The sequence below is a fragment of the Phocoena sinus genome, chromosome 5 (genome assembly GCF_008692025.1).
Source record: "Phocoena sinus isolate mPhoSin1 chromosome 5, mPhoSin1.pri, whole genome shotgun sequence".
Classification (NCBI taxonomy): Eukaryota; Metazoa; Chordata; class Mammalia; order Artiodactyla; family Phocoenidae; genus Phocoena; species Phocoena sinus.
In genome coordinates this window covers 66,586,305-66,602,226 of record NC_045767.1, presented here as the reverse complement: position 1 = coordinate 66,602,226, position 15,922 = coordinate 66,586,305, and the positions used below count along the sequence as shown (strand labels likewise).

The 15,922-nt window shown below is 41.9% G+C and overlaps 1 protein-coding gene across 28 annotated transcripts in view; it reads left to right on the top strand.

Annotated features, from left to right (window-relative positions):
• APBB2 (amyloid beta precursor protein binding family B member 2) overlaps positions 1–15,922 on the top strand; it is a 375,701-nt gene that overhangs the window by 16,064 nt on the left and 343,715 nt on the right. For 16 of the 28 annotated variants that reach the window (XM_032631905.1, XM_032631922.1, XM_032631920.1 and 13 more), the window contains exon 2: positions 11,820–11,978. The exons of 11 other annotated variants lie outside the window; for them this stretch is intronic. The gene's annotated coding sequence lies outside the window, so the exon portion shown is untranslated. Of the gene's footprint in view, positions 1–11,582; positions 11,979–15,922 lie in introns of those variants that run through there. One more of the 28 variants, XM_032631899.1, reaches the window with a different exon arrangement.

Genomic DNA, 15,922 nt, shown 5'->3' with positions numbered 1-15,922 from the left:
ACTCGGTAAATGTGAATGCAGGTGCTTGAGTACACACACATACCCTTTCATTGATATTTCCCTGAGACACAAGAGCATTGCAAAATCAGGAAATATCCTGGGAAAGTAGAGAGAGTCTAAGGACCAACCAGCATGGGAAAGCTCGTGTCAGAAACACAAACTGTGTTTTGTTGTAATTGTAGTTGCTTTGCATTTCTTTCTAATTGCTGTTTTAAACACAGAAAATGTCTATACTCTCTGTAGGTTAATATATACTTTCAAAGGATTGTAACTGGGGTTGTGATGTTTTTCTTGAGGAAAAAAATCAGTTATTTCTTTAATCATCGAGCATTCTGTCCTGAGAATGAGCTCAGTATAATTAGAGAGGATAAGCTCCAGCCGCCAGGGGTGAGCAACTGGCGGTCTTGAAATGTTCTGTAAATGTATTAGTCTGAAAATTGCATTTTAATGCAGTGTACTAGCAAAATTGAATTTTACTTGCTAATTTATTCCATGTTAATAGTGACCTTTTTCTACAGGAAGCCTGTTACTTTATTAAAAAAAATATATAGGTCATTTGTTTCTTCCAAAATAATTGAACGATCTTTTGGAATAACCTATTAGTACTTCCACTTCTATTTGAGTCAGGATAGTGATGGAATACAAGAAAGCAGATAGAATTTCAGGTCAAGAATTTGATTTTAGGAAATATCATTTTCCCTATGATGTTTGCTTTGACTAGCTTTGGTGTACTGTGCATCCTGATTTAAATGCTATATTTTGATATTTAAAATGAGTTAAGGCAACTTTGTGGTCCTTTTTGCCATCTAGGTGATGCTAGTATAATAAAATGTATTCATTGAATTAGTTATCAATAATGTCATCTAAGAAAACCATCTTAATAATTCCTGAGTCGTGAGTTGGTTAACAATTATTTATGCCAGAGAATTTCCCCAAGTCTGTTTTAATAAACAAACAAATAAATAAATAATTTATTTATTTGGCTGTGCTGGGTCTTAGTTGCGGCACACGGGATCTTTAGTTGCGGCATGCAGGATCTTTAATTGTGGCATGCGGGCTCTTTTAGTTGTGGCATGTGGGCTCTTAGTTGGGGCATGTAGGATCTAGTTCCCTGACCAGGGATCGAACCTGAGCCCCCTGCATTGGGAGCATGGAGTCTTAACCGCTGCACCACCAGGGAAGTCCCTAAAGGGCCAAATTCTGAATTAGCCTGTTTTGGAAATTTGTGGTTGTTTCCTTAGCATACAGAGAAAATCAGGCTTCCAGTGTGTGGTAAAGGTATTTCACATGATTGACAGATAAAGAAAGCACAGTTGATGAAGGGTGAATGTGCAAGTTTGACATTAGACTCTGGAGGTATAGGAAAGCTATCAATGGGAGAAATTTGAAACACACCTGTTTACCTGCATAGTTGTGTACTTCATTTACATGTTTCCTTGAGGGCTAATTTTTGTTAATAAAAATTTGAAGGCCGCATGTAATCTTTAACTGTTAGCTGTAGGCCCCAAAGAGTCAAAAGAAATGGATACTTCTCTTAAGAGTTTTAAAAGAGAATATCAAATGATTATAGGTCACTATTATAGAATATTGTTTGATGATTGTTCATTGGTCAAAATTCAGAAGTATTGCCTTGATGGAAGAAATGGAGAGAGAAATGAAGAGAGTGGGAAGGTAAGCAGATTATAAGTATTTTACTTTGAATTTTTCTGGTATATTAACTGGCTTCCATTCTAGGGAAATACTTGCTTTTTTATGATAAACTTTCTAATTTACTTAAAATATGTTTACATTTTGATTGTGTTCTGTTTACCTTGTATGTAAAGAAACGCTTGAATCTCAAACATTTAATCCTTGAATCTCAAACATTTAAGCACTCCCCTCTGTATTCAAAAGAGTGATTTGAGAGCTAACAAATTTTGCACCGATCAAGAGAATTAACTGGCTAGAAAAACGGAGTCATTTCCCTGCATCTGTGGAGTCAGTTCTGTATAGGGTATTTGTTACCTTCAGAACTGTGTCTCTCCCCTTGTGCAGCCCCGCCCCCCCCCCCCCCCCCCCCCCCCCCCCCCCCCCGCAACAAATACCTTGAAGTCTTAACCTCTGGTACTTGTGAATGTGACCTTATTTACAAAATGGTCTTTGAAGATGTCAAGTTAAGATGAGGTGAAACTGGAGTAGGGTGGACGCTTAATCCATTGTAACTGGTGTCCTTATCAGAAGCGAAATTTGGGCATAGACACAGACTGGGAGAATGCCGCGTGAAGACAGAGATACACAGACACAGAAGAAAGTTGACTATGTGACGATGAAGGTTACGCCAGGGCTACCAGAAGCTGGAAGAGGCTAGGAAGGATCCTCTCCTAGATGCTTTGGAGGGCGCATGGCCCTGCCAACACCTTGATGTCAGAATTCAAGCCTCTAGAACTCTTAAGAGAATACGTTTCTGTTGGTTAAGGCACACAGTTTGTTTTTGTTCCAGCAGGCCCAGGAAGCGACAAGACTTTATAGAGTCAGACTGCTTAAGTTTGAATCCTGGCTTCACATTCTAATGTTGTGATCTTGAACCTCAAGTTACAAGGCAAGCTATTTATTTATTTATTTATTTTTGCAGTACGCGGGCCTCTCATTGTTGTGGCCTCTCCCGTTGCAGAGCACAGGCTCTGGACGCGCAGGCCCAGCGGCCATGGCTCACGGGCCCAGCCGCTCCGCGGCATGTGGGATCCTCCCAGACCGGGGCACTAACCCGTGTCCCCTGCATCGGCAGGTGGACTCTCAACCACTGCGCCACCAGGGAAGCCCATAAGGCAAGTTATTGAAACTCGTGGTGCCTCAGTTTCCTCATCTGTAAAGTAGGACTAAAAAGAATACCTTCCTCATGAGGTCATTTTGAAGATAAAGTAATCTATGTTTAATACCTTGGCAGTGCCTGGTGCTATTACATGTGAAAAATTCAGTCGTTTAAAAACTATATAGAAATGATTTTTGATCCTTCAACAAATATCTGTTGAGCTTCTTTTTTAATGGCAACCCTCATGCTAGACAGTGAGTGTTCAGGGTGAACCCTCATAGATCCTTTAGAAAGAAGATTCCACGTGGCATCTTTATGGGCAAGAACTGGGTTTGACCTTCCCTTGGACCTTGGGAAGTCCAGTACAGGACCTATGAACTGCACAGTCAGTGAGCATGGAGCCAGACTGCCTGGGGTCAAATTCTGGTTCTTGCTAGCTTTGACCTTGGGCGATAACAGAATCGTTAACATTCTCTGCCTCCACATCTGCAAAATGGTGACAATAATTGTACTTTTGTCAATAGGGTTATGGTAAGGATTAAGTGAACTAAAATACATGAAGTGCCTAGAATAGTAAGCACTTAATAAATGTTGTTGTTATATTATTAAATAAACCCAGAAAGGTTTCAAACTTGTAAATTAAATCATTTGTTTGAAACTTATTAAGTGTGGAGAATTCAGATATGAATCAGATACAGCTCCTTTTCGCATAGAATGAATAGTTAAGTCAGGGAAGATTAATTCACTTACACTTTGATGAAATAGTATATGAACAAAGAAAATGGTGGTAGAAAGTAGAAAGAGCATGATTAATTCTCAGTGTTTCAGAGTATCAGGGAAGGTTTCCCACATAATGGGTTTTGGAGGTTGAATAATTCTCAGGGTTTCAGAGTATCAGGGAAGGTTTCCCACATATGGGTGTTGGAGGTTGAATAGGAGTTTTCTAGGCAGCAAAGGAAAGAAAGAACATTAGGGGAAATGGGAGTAGTATATCCAAAGGCATGGAGTATTACCACCATGGCATGCACAGGAGATACACCCAGTGGGTACTCATAGTGGTACAAGAGTATAGGTCCTAGAGCCAGGATTCAAATTCTGCCACTTACTGCTGTGTCTCCTTAAGCTAATTTCTTGACCTCTCTGTGCCTCTGTATTTTCATCTTTTAAATAGGGATAACAGACTTTGGGAGAATTAAATGGGCATATTAATTTGAAGTGCCTAGATCAGTGCTTGTCCAAAGTAAGTGTTTTAAAAAAAGTATTGGCTCTAATTAATGTTATTACTCTTCAATTTGCTAAAAGAAGACAAGGGCTAAGAGGGTTCTCTTAAGATTCTTAATTGAGTTCAGCGATTCCTGTGGGCTTGGATAAATGCTGTACCCTTGGGTCTGTATACTCTCTTGAAACAGCTTTCACCATTTGAACATTTGGGTTAGGAGGTGAAAAAAAATACATTGTTTAAGTAGAGGAAAAAGTGATTAAAGTAGGCCAGACATTGGCACAAAACTTTGTGCAGATTGCTGATTAGGCAAAATTAAAAAAATAAACCAGCATGTTGAGCCAACATGGTTTTGTTTTTAGATCTGGTGAACCACCTGTATCTTTAAGTGATCAATTTAAAGATGGTTTGGTTTATTGTTAATTGTCTCCAAATTACCCGGTGACATCAGTCTGTGTTCTGAACCAGGGTAAGTTTAGAAAAACCATCACTGGAACGCAGCCCATTGGTGGTGCTGCTAAGTTGGCAGGTGTTTAGAGGTGAAAGGAGGCGTGTGGCCTCGGGATTTCTTTGGCTACACTTCTCAGAGCTGTGATGACAAATGCATGAATGATTTCAGCTGTGGTCCAATCTACTTTTATTTTTAGTTTCTAAAGGGGGGTGTCATTTCCAGTTGTGGTTTCTTTGATCATGAGAGTCAAATGTACTCATTATGACAAGACTTAGGCAGAAAGAAAATAAAAAGTAAACCATCACCAGAAATGTCAACATTTGGAGATAATAATTGTTAACACTTGGGGTAGAGCCTGCTAAGCCTCTTGCCACTTGCAAAAAAATTAGGCCCTTCTCGACTGCAGGGGCAGTAAGGCCAGCATTGGACACAGGGCAGGCTGGTGAGTGAGATTTTTGGGGAGATGTTTAATTAGAAAATTCAGGACAGGAACAACATAATGATGATCATGGAATTGTTTTACACTAAACTAGTTAAAAATGTTGGTGAAATAAGTGGCTGAAAAAAGGTTCTATTTACTCACTAAGCATTTTTTAAAATAAATTTATTTAGTTTTATTTATTTTGGGCTGCATTGGGTCTTCGTTGCTGCACGTGGGCTTTCCTCTAGTTGCGGTGAGTGGGGGCTACTCTTCGTTGTGGTGTGCAGGCTTATTGCTGTGACTTCTCTTGTTGCAGGGCATGGGCTCTAGGCGCATGGGCTTCAGTAGTTGTGGCTCGTGGGCTCAGTAGTTGTGGCGCACAGGCTTAGTTGCTCCACGGCATGTGGGATCTCCCCAGATCAGGACTCGAACCCGTGTCTCCTGCATTGGCAGGCAGATTCTTAACCACTGTGCCACCAGGGAAGCCCATCATTAAGCGTATTTATTGAGTGCCAGTGAGATGCTAGGGATACAGCAGTGAACACAGCACAGCAGATAAAAATCTGAGCCTTTGTGGAAGTTGCATCCATTGTCAGGATTATAGACAGTAACTAAGTCAAATAAGTAATTGATATCATAAGGAGGAAGTACTGTGGAGAAAAATGAACCAGACCAGAGGGATGGGGTGGTAAGGGGAGGGTGAGAAGGAGGGGATGTGATTTTATTTTATTTTATTTTTTAAATTGAAGTAGAGTTGATTTACAATGCTGTGCCAATTTCTGCTGTACAGCAAAGTGACTCAGTTATACACATATATGTATATATATACACACATTCTTTTTTTATATTCTGTGTGATTTTAAATGGGGGGCAGTCAGGGAAGGCTTTACAGAGAAGGTGTTTGAATCAACACTTGAAGGAGGTGAGGGAGGGTGGCCTGTGCTGTACATACTTGGGGAACGAGTGTTCCAGGCAGTGGTGTTCGAGGAGCGGGAGGGTATCAGCATGGCTGCAATGAGGGGAGAAGGAGTGGATGGGATCAGAGAGATGAAAAGGTGGGGTGAAGGGCTGAAACATCCCTCTAGGGCTGGTTGGGCCATTGGAACAGCCTTGACTTTAATGCCAGTTAAGATGTGAAGCCACTGGAGGGTTCCCAGCCAGGGGTAACTGACTTACATTTCACAAGGGTCATCTGGTGGCTGTATGAGAATAGATTTTAGGAATGCTGAGTGGACTCAGGGAAATCAGTCCAAAGATGGTTGTGGTAATCTGGTTTGAGAGATGATGGAGAGTTGCACAAGGCCAGTAGCGGTGGGAGTGACTGGATTCTTAGTATATTTTCAAATTGGAGCCAGTGGGATTTATTGATGGCTTGAATGTGGGCTGTGAGAGAAAGGGAGGAGTCAAGGATTATTCCACGGATTTTAGTCTGAGCAGCTGGAAGTATGAGGCTGCTCTGAACTGAGATGGAGAAGACTATGATTCAGTGGAGCAAGCTTTGGTGAGGGAGTGTCATGGTCTGAATGTGTCCCCCCACCAAATTCTTATGTTGGAAACCTTACCCACTAATGTGATGATACTAGGAGGTATGGCCTTTAGATAAGGTCATGAGGGTGTGCCCCTCATGAATGGCATTAGTGCCTTTATAAGAGTTATGAGAGAGCTTGCTAACCCTCTGTGCTGTCCGCCACGTGAAGATATGAGAAGTTGGCAGTCTGTATCCTTCCTGGAAGAGGGTTTTCATTAGACACCAGATCTGCTGGTGCCTTGATCTTGGACATCCAGCCTCCAGAACTGTGAGAAATAAATTTCTGTTGTTTTAAAGCCATCACTCTGTGGTATTTTGTTATAGCAGCCTGAATGGATAAAGACAAGGTGGATCAGGAGTTCAGCTTTGAATATGGCAATTTGAGGTGTTTAACAGACGTTGATTGGAGATGTGGACCCAGCAGTTGGACCTAGGAGTCTGGAGCTTAGGGGAGAGGTCTGAGCTGGAGTTACAGGTTTGGGAGTATAAAGATCATCCAGAGAGGGAGTGAAGTTAGAGAAGACTTGCACTGGCAAGTTAGGGTTGGGGAGATGAGAGGAAGAAGAAGCAAAGGAGACTGAGAAGGACTGGGCAGTGATGGAGGAGTGTGATGTCTTAGAAGCCAAGTGAAGATGTATTTCAAGGGAGAGGTGTGATCAGCTGGGTCAAATCTAAAAGTAAATCACATCTCTGTGTAAAACTGTAGTAATTATTGAAAACTTATGTTTGTTCTTTAGGTTTTATCTTACTTACTTCTCAAGATATACAGAATGAAGTATAAATGCTCCATTCTTTCTTCCTGCTCCCTGTATGTAGCATAGTTAATAGTTAATAGTGTGGGTAACTTTCCAGATGTGTGTATTTATATATCATATTGATATCTGTGTATCTATATCTATTTGTAAACTTTTGTCTTAAGATATTTCAAATATACAAATAGCCCAATAAGTAAAGACTAATGTATTAGATCCTGATGTGACCATATTAAAGAAATGTGACCACTTCTCTGGGTGACTTAAAATTTATCTTTACTTCCTTATTATTAGAGTTCATACGCATACGTACACCTTCTTGCTTGTGTGCACACGTGTGTGTTCTCTCTCTCTCTCTCTCTCCACACCCCCCCCCCCCTCAGGCTCTTCCAACCTGCCCAAGTCTGTGCTGTATTTTTCAGACAGCTGCAGTAACAGCAGAAACGGTGGTCCTGTTCCCACCTGGGTCTTGGGAGAGCTGCAGAATTAATGATGCAGAAAACAGCAGCCTCCACAAGGAACACGTGAAGCTTGCTGATGAAAGTAGCCTTGGAGAGCCCCAGGTTTCCATTTGGAGAGCTCAGGAATGCCAGTGGGAGAATCATCATCTAGGAGAAAGTCTGAGGCTTTGATGTTCTTCATTCTTTACCTCAGATCCTAGCTCTTGCACGTAACTGTGATGATGGACCAGTCGCACCCCAGTTTTCTTCATCTATGGACTGGAGAGATCAATTCCCACCTTAAATAGTTTGTAGGTGAGGTTTGTAGGTGATAATGTGTGTAAGTAAAGTGCCTAAGAGAGGGCCTATCACATAGTAGGTTCCAATTACATTCATTCTTTCCCCCAGGTCTTTCTCATCTTTTTCCTATTTTACTGTTGAGGTAATCAGTGGATGAAAGGTATATTATTTAAGTAAATATATTCTGGTTATCTAGAAACGAATCTTGAGATTAAAGAATTTTAGTACATGAAGTAGTTGAGCTGAGACTAGAATTCTACCAGTTTGTTTTTGTTTTTTAAATCCAATTTCTTAGCCAGTAAACTTTTATTTTATTTATTTATTTTTGGCTGTGTTGGGTCTTCGTTACTGTGCGCGGGCTTTCTCTAGTTGTGGCGAGCGGAGGCTACTGTTCCTTGTGCTGCACAGGCTTCTCATTGCGGTGGCTTCTCTTGTTGTGGAGCATGGGCTCTAGGCACGCAGGCTTCAGTAGTTGTGGCATGCGGGCTCAGTATTTGTGGCTTGTGGGCTCTAGAGCACAGGCTCAGTAGTTGTGGTGCACGGGCTTAGTTGCTCCATGACATGTGGGATCTTCCTGGAGCAGGGCTCAAACCCATGTCCCCTGCATTGGCAGGCAGATTCTTAACTACTGCGCCACCAGGGAAGTCCCTAGCCATGAAGGTTTAAAAGAATTTTACTGAAGTGTGTTGAATTGTTCAAAATCCAGTACACATAACTACTGCGCCACCAGGGAGGTCCCTAGCCATGAAGGTTTAAAAGAATTTTACTGAAGGTGTGTTGAATTGTTCAAAATCCAGTACACATTTATTGCACTGTGCTAGGGCGGTGTATAAGGTGCTTAGGGGACAAAAGTGAGTGCACTGACCTCAACCTGTCTCCCTGGGGCTCACATATAAACAGTGTTAGCGTATGGAGACCTGTTCCTTTAACACAGAAGAAGGATCAATAAATTACATCTGGGGGGTTTTAGAGAAAGTAGGAGAGAGGAGATGACATACTATGTCAGGGCCACAGTTCTACACCTGAAGAATCTGGAGCCAGATTTTTCACGTCCAGAACATTTAGGTAATGACTTCCTTGGGCAAGCTCAATGTTACATAAATTACATACAGATGTTCATAAATGTGCATTTACTTGTACTGAGGACTTCGGTCTGTTAAGATGCTTTTGTAGCTTGATTTTTGAGGTGGGCCTGTTTTGTTATCAGGTAGCTGTGGTGAGTGAGTTGTTTCGAGGAGGGGATTTGTTATCACTGTAAAGCTGCAGGGCTAGGAGAATTTAATTTACTCGTGAAATTTAAAAATTAAGGCATAGCTTCTATAGAGGGAAGTACACAAATCTTAGGTGTACAGCTGGATGAGTTTTCCCATATGTATGCACCTGTGTAGCCATTAGCCAGATTAAGACAGAGAACATTTCCATCCTTCCCGCAGCTTTCCTCTTGTCCCCTTCCATAGGATATCCCTCCCATTACACCTCTGTCACTGTAGCTGAGTTTTCCCTGTTTTGAACTTCACATATTTGGAGTCATACAGTATGTGCTCTTTCATGTCGGTGCTCTGCTCTAATGCTCAGCCTCCCATGTTGTTGTGAGTTGCAGTAGTTCATTCTTTTCTGCTCTGTGTAGTCTTCCACTGTGTGAATATACTTCCACTTATTCACATTACTGTTGACAGTTGGTTTCCCGATTTTTGGCTATTGAGAATAATGGTGCTATGAATATTCTTGTATATGCCTTTTGGTGGACACGTACCATGCATTTCTTCTAGGTGTATTCTTAGGCATGGGATTGCTGGTCGTCCAGCCTTAATGGAGTCAAAGTGGTTGTTCAGGTTTACATCCCTGCCAGCTATGTGTGATGCCACCACCTTTTAACCCTTTTAGGACTTGCTGTGTTCCCCACCGTCGTTAACAGCACCACCGTCCCCACAGGCACCAAAGCTGGAAACCTTCCTGCCTGTTTAAGATCCTTTTCTTTTGCCTTGTCCAGGTAGGTCATCGACAGGAATGGCCAGTCTTCTGAAATGTCCCAGGAATCTGTTTTCTCTTTTCCGTCCCCAAATGTCTTCCAAATGGAGTGGAGAGCTGAACTTCAGCAGTGATAATAATGAGGGTCTCATTAGGATTCATTTTTGCATGGTTCGATTGTTGGCATAGCGGTAAGGGATGGTACATTGTATTTTGGAACTTCCTGGATTCTCCTTAATGGCAAACAGGTAGCAGAGAACTGAAGCTCGCGGTTGCAAAGTGAGCGTGTACAGGCACCCTGCAAAGTTAGCTGCATACCAGACAAATGAATAATAACATGCTAATTATTATCCTGCCTTGGAGAAGGTCTGGTAGAGTTATAGCTTCAGGCACTGTGTAAGACCTAGCTTTTTTTTTTTTTTTTTTTAAGACCTAGCTTTTTAAGCTGGCAAAACATTGATTACTATTTTTAGTTCAATTTCTACCCTTAAAAAACAAGGTCGCATACTCCTTGCTACTCCTGGATGGTTTTATGTATTTTAATTAATGTTATCTTATTGCCTTTGTGCTCCAAGGCTGCTTTAGTGAAAGATGTAATTTCAGAAGGCTGATGAAATTAGGTGGGTCTCACTGGGAAGACTCTGTTATTCATATTTATGGTTATAAAATATCTCAGGTACATCTATGTATGACATTCCTGGGCTGTAGGCACACAGTGTTCTGAAACCATTTGTCTTAGAGTAGTTCAGACCAGTGGAACAGTAGTAACTCTAGTTTAGGGGTGATTTTGTTGGTTTTGGTGTTAAACATGTCTTTACCTTTTTCCCTTAGAATCTCATCGTGCAATGATAGGTAAAGAAGTGAAAGTAATTCTATAAACCAAGCACACACAACCCTCCCAGCTTTATTACTTTATAGTCAGACCTCACATATTCTTGACTGAATTGGCATGAGATACGGAACTCGGTAGAAACCAGCTCTATTTGGGTCTGAATGAGTAGCCAGCTGTGGAGCATGGAAAATATATTTTAAATCATTTGCCAGAGCTGAATGCAGTTAGTCTTGCAATAAAGTGAAAGGCAGTTCTCTGAGAAAGAAAAAAGAATGTCTTGAGTGAGGCTTGAAATAAGATGCAGTCAATAAAGAGAAAGGCTATAATAAGCTATTTATTATGATCAAATGCTGAGCAGAGTTTCTCATTAGTGGGAGTTAAGAATTAACATATAAGATGTCACAAAGCTATTGAACAGTGATTATACAGTATCTTTCCTAAAGGTTAGGGTTCTGAAAACCCTCTCGCTGGTAGAACTTGAGGTTGCAAAATTTAAAATCCTAGGAGGAAGGGAAGAGTCAGGAGTCTCAAGATGATAAGCGAATCTCAGGAACTTTGTGCACAACTTTCTTTGAAGTTTCCCTGAGATCAAATAGCCATGTGTACTTCAGAAACCTCGTGCCTAGTTTCATTGTGATAGTGTGTATTCCTTTTGCTTTGTGACTATATTAAGAGGCTTTTGTTTTATCCAGGGGCTAGTCTCCTATCCAGACGGTCAATGCCTTCCCTCCCCGCCCTGCCCCGCCCCTTTCCTTCCTTCCAGTATTCCCATTTAGTCATTTCCTGTTTTGTACCAGGTAGTATTTTAGGCTTTGGGGACACATTGAACCAAAGTCCCTTCCCTCAATAAGATTACGTTCAGGTTGTGGAAGGTAGACAAGTGTCTCAGGGTTGGGTTTTCCTGAAGCAGACGCTGAGATGGAGTTGGGGGAACAAGATGTTTATTTGGGATCAACACGGTGAACAGAAGGGGGTGGAAGCAGAATTGGGCCAAGGAAGAAGTTGAACTGTGATGCAGATTTGACATGACAGAGCCCCCACCAGCCTGTGGAGACCTCTGGAGTGACGTGGATTCCCTGGCAGAGGTTCCGGCACTGAGCGATGACCTCACTCCTTTCAGGTGTGTTACCAGGTGCAGCTGCCCCAGGAGGGGTGTGGCCTCCGGCCGGAAGCTCTCTGCACTAAAGCTGACCAGCTGACCCCGAGGAGCTGGGCCCTGGAGCCTGTCTACCTGCAGCTGCTCTGCGGGTCTTAGCAGTGGATCTTCCAGTCTATCACAGTAAGTGTTTAAAGTATCTGGAGGTGACAGCACAGTGATGGAGAAAGATAAAGCTTGGGAGGGGGGTGGAGCGTGTTGGAGGGAGAAGGCCTTATGGAGGTATTTAAACAGTGATCTAAAGGAACTGAGGGCGCTGGGGCAGAGCAGGCCGGGCTATGGGAAGAGCTGGGCCCTGAGGAGGAGTGTGTCTGGCCTGTTGGGCGAACGTCAAGGGGCCCAGTGTGTGAGTCAGGGTACAGTCATGTGGGGCCTTCGGGCCGTGGCATGGAGTTCACCTTTTATTCTGTGTGAGGTGGTGTATTAATTTGCTAGGGCTGCTGTAATAGAGTACCACAGACTGCATGGCAAAACACCAGAAATGTATTGTTTCATAGTTCTGGACATTCTAAGTCCACGATCAAGGTATTGTAGGGTTGGATCCTTCTGATAACTGTGAGAGTCTCTGTTCCATCTCTCCTAGCTTTTGATCACTTGCTGGCAGTAGTTGGTGTTCATTGGCTTGCAGGTCTCGGCCTTCATCTTCACATGGCGTTCTCCCTATGTGTGTGTCTTTGTGTCCAAATTTCCCCTTCTTATGAGGACACCAGTCATATTGGACTAGGGCCCACCCTAAGGACCTCGACTGATTAATCTGTGATGACCTTCTTTCCAAATAAGGTCACATTCCGAGGTATTGGGGGTTAAGACTTCAACATGTGAATTTGTGGGGGAAACACTTCGACCCACAACAGGTAGGAAGCCATTAGAGGGTTTTGAACAGGTTAATAATATAATAATCGGATTTATGTTTTACAAAGGATCACTCTGCTTTGTGGAGATTAGAATGAAGGGAGGAAGCAGAGGCATTGCTATAACTGAGGCAGGAGATGATGTTTGCTGTGCCAGGTGCTAGAGGTGGTAGTGAGTGGTCAGGTTCTCGATATAAGGTAGAGCTGTTATCCCGTTAGTTTAGATTAGATGTGGAGAGAAGAGGGGAGAGAAAGAGAGGAAACAAATGCAGAGGCAAGGATGGCTCCTGAACAACTGGAAGAATGGAGTTGCCATGTACTGAGATGGGCAAGCTTTTGGGAGGAGCCAGTTAGGTCGTAATAGTAGGAATTTGATTTAGGACTTAAGTTTGTGATGCCTGTTAGACACTCACACTCATGTAGAGAGGCTGAGCAGGCAATTGGATACATGAGAGATTCTGGGATCCAGAGTTCAAAGATGAGAAGGGACCAGCAAAGGAGACCCTAGAAAGAGGAGTCAGTGAGGTAGAAAGTGAACCCAAAGAAAGAGGGGCCCAGGGTTTCAGAAGGCATGTAATGAATATGTTTCAAGACAGAGTAATCATCCATTAGAATAAGGATTCAGATTGACCACTGGCTTCAGCAACATGGAGGCCATTGGTGACTTTGACAAGAGCAGTCTTGGTAGAACGACAGGGATGAAAGCCTGATTGGGGTGAACTCAGTGGGAAGAGAGAAAGTAGAGGCTGTAAATATAGGCAGCTCTTACTTTTATGACTAGCTTGCTGAGGCTGGGGGCCCATGTTCACCCCAGAGGTACAGAGTAACTAGGATGCTAGAAAGGGGAAAACCTTTGGGAAACCTTTATGTAACTGTCTTAGAATGGAGGTCAGGTACTTCTCAGGCTCCCTCCCCATTTCTTTTACAGGGTTATTTAACCTTAACTCTGCTTGGTAATAATAACTTCATGCCAAAGTATGTTATGTTAGCCCCTCTCAGACAAGTTTTAGCTCCTTTCCTCTTAACAGGATAATATAGTAATACTGAGTTCTTGAGGGGTGAGTAAGGCAGTCTTAGGGTTATATAGGATTAGTCATGAATTTATAAGGGAAGAAAAATTTGACCTGAAAGGAAATTTATCTGGGATTCACTTGCTTGAATAAGGAAAATGAAGAAATTGTACATAAGTAGCACTCAGGATAATTTACATTCAAAAATAATTTTAGTAGCTTCTCAATTTCATCCTTCGCATATGTTAAAATCAAGAATTATGCATAAGGTGTAATTGACAGACTTGAATATCATCTCATGTCATCTTCCCAGTCCACCAAGGTAAGGAAGCAGAAGACCCCAAAGGGCAACCGCAATAGTTAAACAGAAGGGCCTTGGGTTGTATCTGCACATCCTCAGTGACTCAGTGAAGCTATTAGGAAAAGCTCTATGCACCTGCTGGGAACTGAATGTAGGTGAAGGTGTGAGAGAGAGGAGAGACCTGTACAATCAGGGAGACCTGTACAATCAGGGAGACCTGTACAATCAGGGAGACCTGTACAATTTCAGGATCCAAGGAGATATTAAATGCTTTGTTTCTACAAGGCCATATTAGGTCTGAATCTTTTAAACATAAATGATAGAATTAAATTTGATCACTAATGTCCTCCCCTCTTTGAAGGGCACACCTATTCTATTAACTCACAGAATTCACAAATGTGATTATTTTGTAAGATGAAAGGGATTTTTTTCTTTCAGGGATTTATTCCCTTCTACTGAGTTCACAGAAGAAAAAAAAGTGGGGGGGGGGGAGTGGAATTAAACTGCACAACGAGAAGAGCTTTAGATTTAATAAAAGGGAAGCTTTTCGTAATGAGGCTCCTTGAGGCTGGTCATGGCTTCTCTGTGGGATGTATAAACCACTGCCTCGTAGATGGTCAAGGTGTGGAAAGGCAGGGTGATTGGGAGACTTAAATGGGGGTGGGGAGGCCCCTTGGTCCATTGGAAGATATAAGAAAACACCTGGGCAAGTTTCTCTCTACTTTTAAAGACCCTCAAGCAAGCAAACGAGCACAATCCCACCATTCTGCAGGTTTACTTAGGCTTGTTCAAGACCTGTGGGACCACGGTGTTTGAAAGCAGTTGTGTCCGTGTAGGAGATCGTGAGGTAGAGACAGACATACAGCTTTATACGGATTCACAGACCCAAGCCTTTGCCCTCGAGACAAGTGATTTCTCAGGTTTTTGTCCATTCCTCTCGTTATTGTGTTCTTGAAACTTTCCTTTTTGTCTTATCTGAGATTGGCCTCTTAAATTCAGCAATGAAATTTAGGTGGGAAAGAAAGAGGAGGATTAAAATTAGTTGGGTAGTGTTTCTATTAAATCTTGTAATGAGTTAACATTATGGAATACTGTTTTGTCTTCTTTCCCCCCGAGGCTGTAAAATATTGTCATTTCCAAGATAAAGGAAGATTCCTAGGCTGCTGTCTTCCTTTCTTCTGAATTCATATATAATCTCGAATTATTAACCCTTTGTGGCTCTTTTTTATGCCAGTGTGTGTGTTATGGGAAATTTTAAATAAAGCCAGCTGTGTTAAATATTCATAGAATTGATTTTCACTTGTTTAAAGTCTTTGGTGATTTATCTTCAGGGAGTGTTAATACGGCAGTAATTCTGCATTACATTTCTTGCACCAACATTTAATTGATACTGTATTTCACGAGGATTATTGCAGGTTTATTGCTGTAGTATTTAGAGTTGTGGTTCTGTGCTAGTAATTCAGAGGAATCGGATTCCTGAATCTGTTGTTTCCATTTTAATTGTGTGTGCTTTTGAGCTGACAAGTTTGAGAAGGGCCGATAACTGTTTAAAAGACCTGATGTACAAAAACCATTTTGATGGAGTAGACCTGAAGATACTTTGCTTGTGGATGTCGTTGTGTGAGTCTTTTTATTTTTTTAAATGATGGTACATAAATTTAATCTGTATTCCTTTTTAAAATGATATGAAAATTGATAAAATCTATATAATTTTGGTGGATATTGGTGGCTGCTTTACTTCTTAATTAAGGTACCTGGGATGTCTCAGACTGTGAACGGCTGCAATTGTATTGCTTTTTAAAGCAGACTGACTTACATTGTTATGCTCTTCTAGAAACTGCAGTAGTTTTTCAAGCCACTAGGACACCAGTATTCCAACTGTGCAGTTCTCATTGGAACCTCACG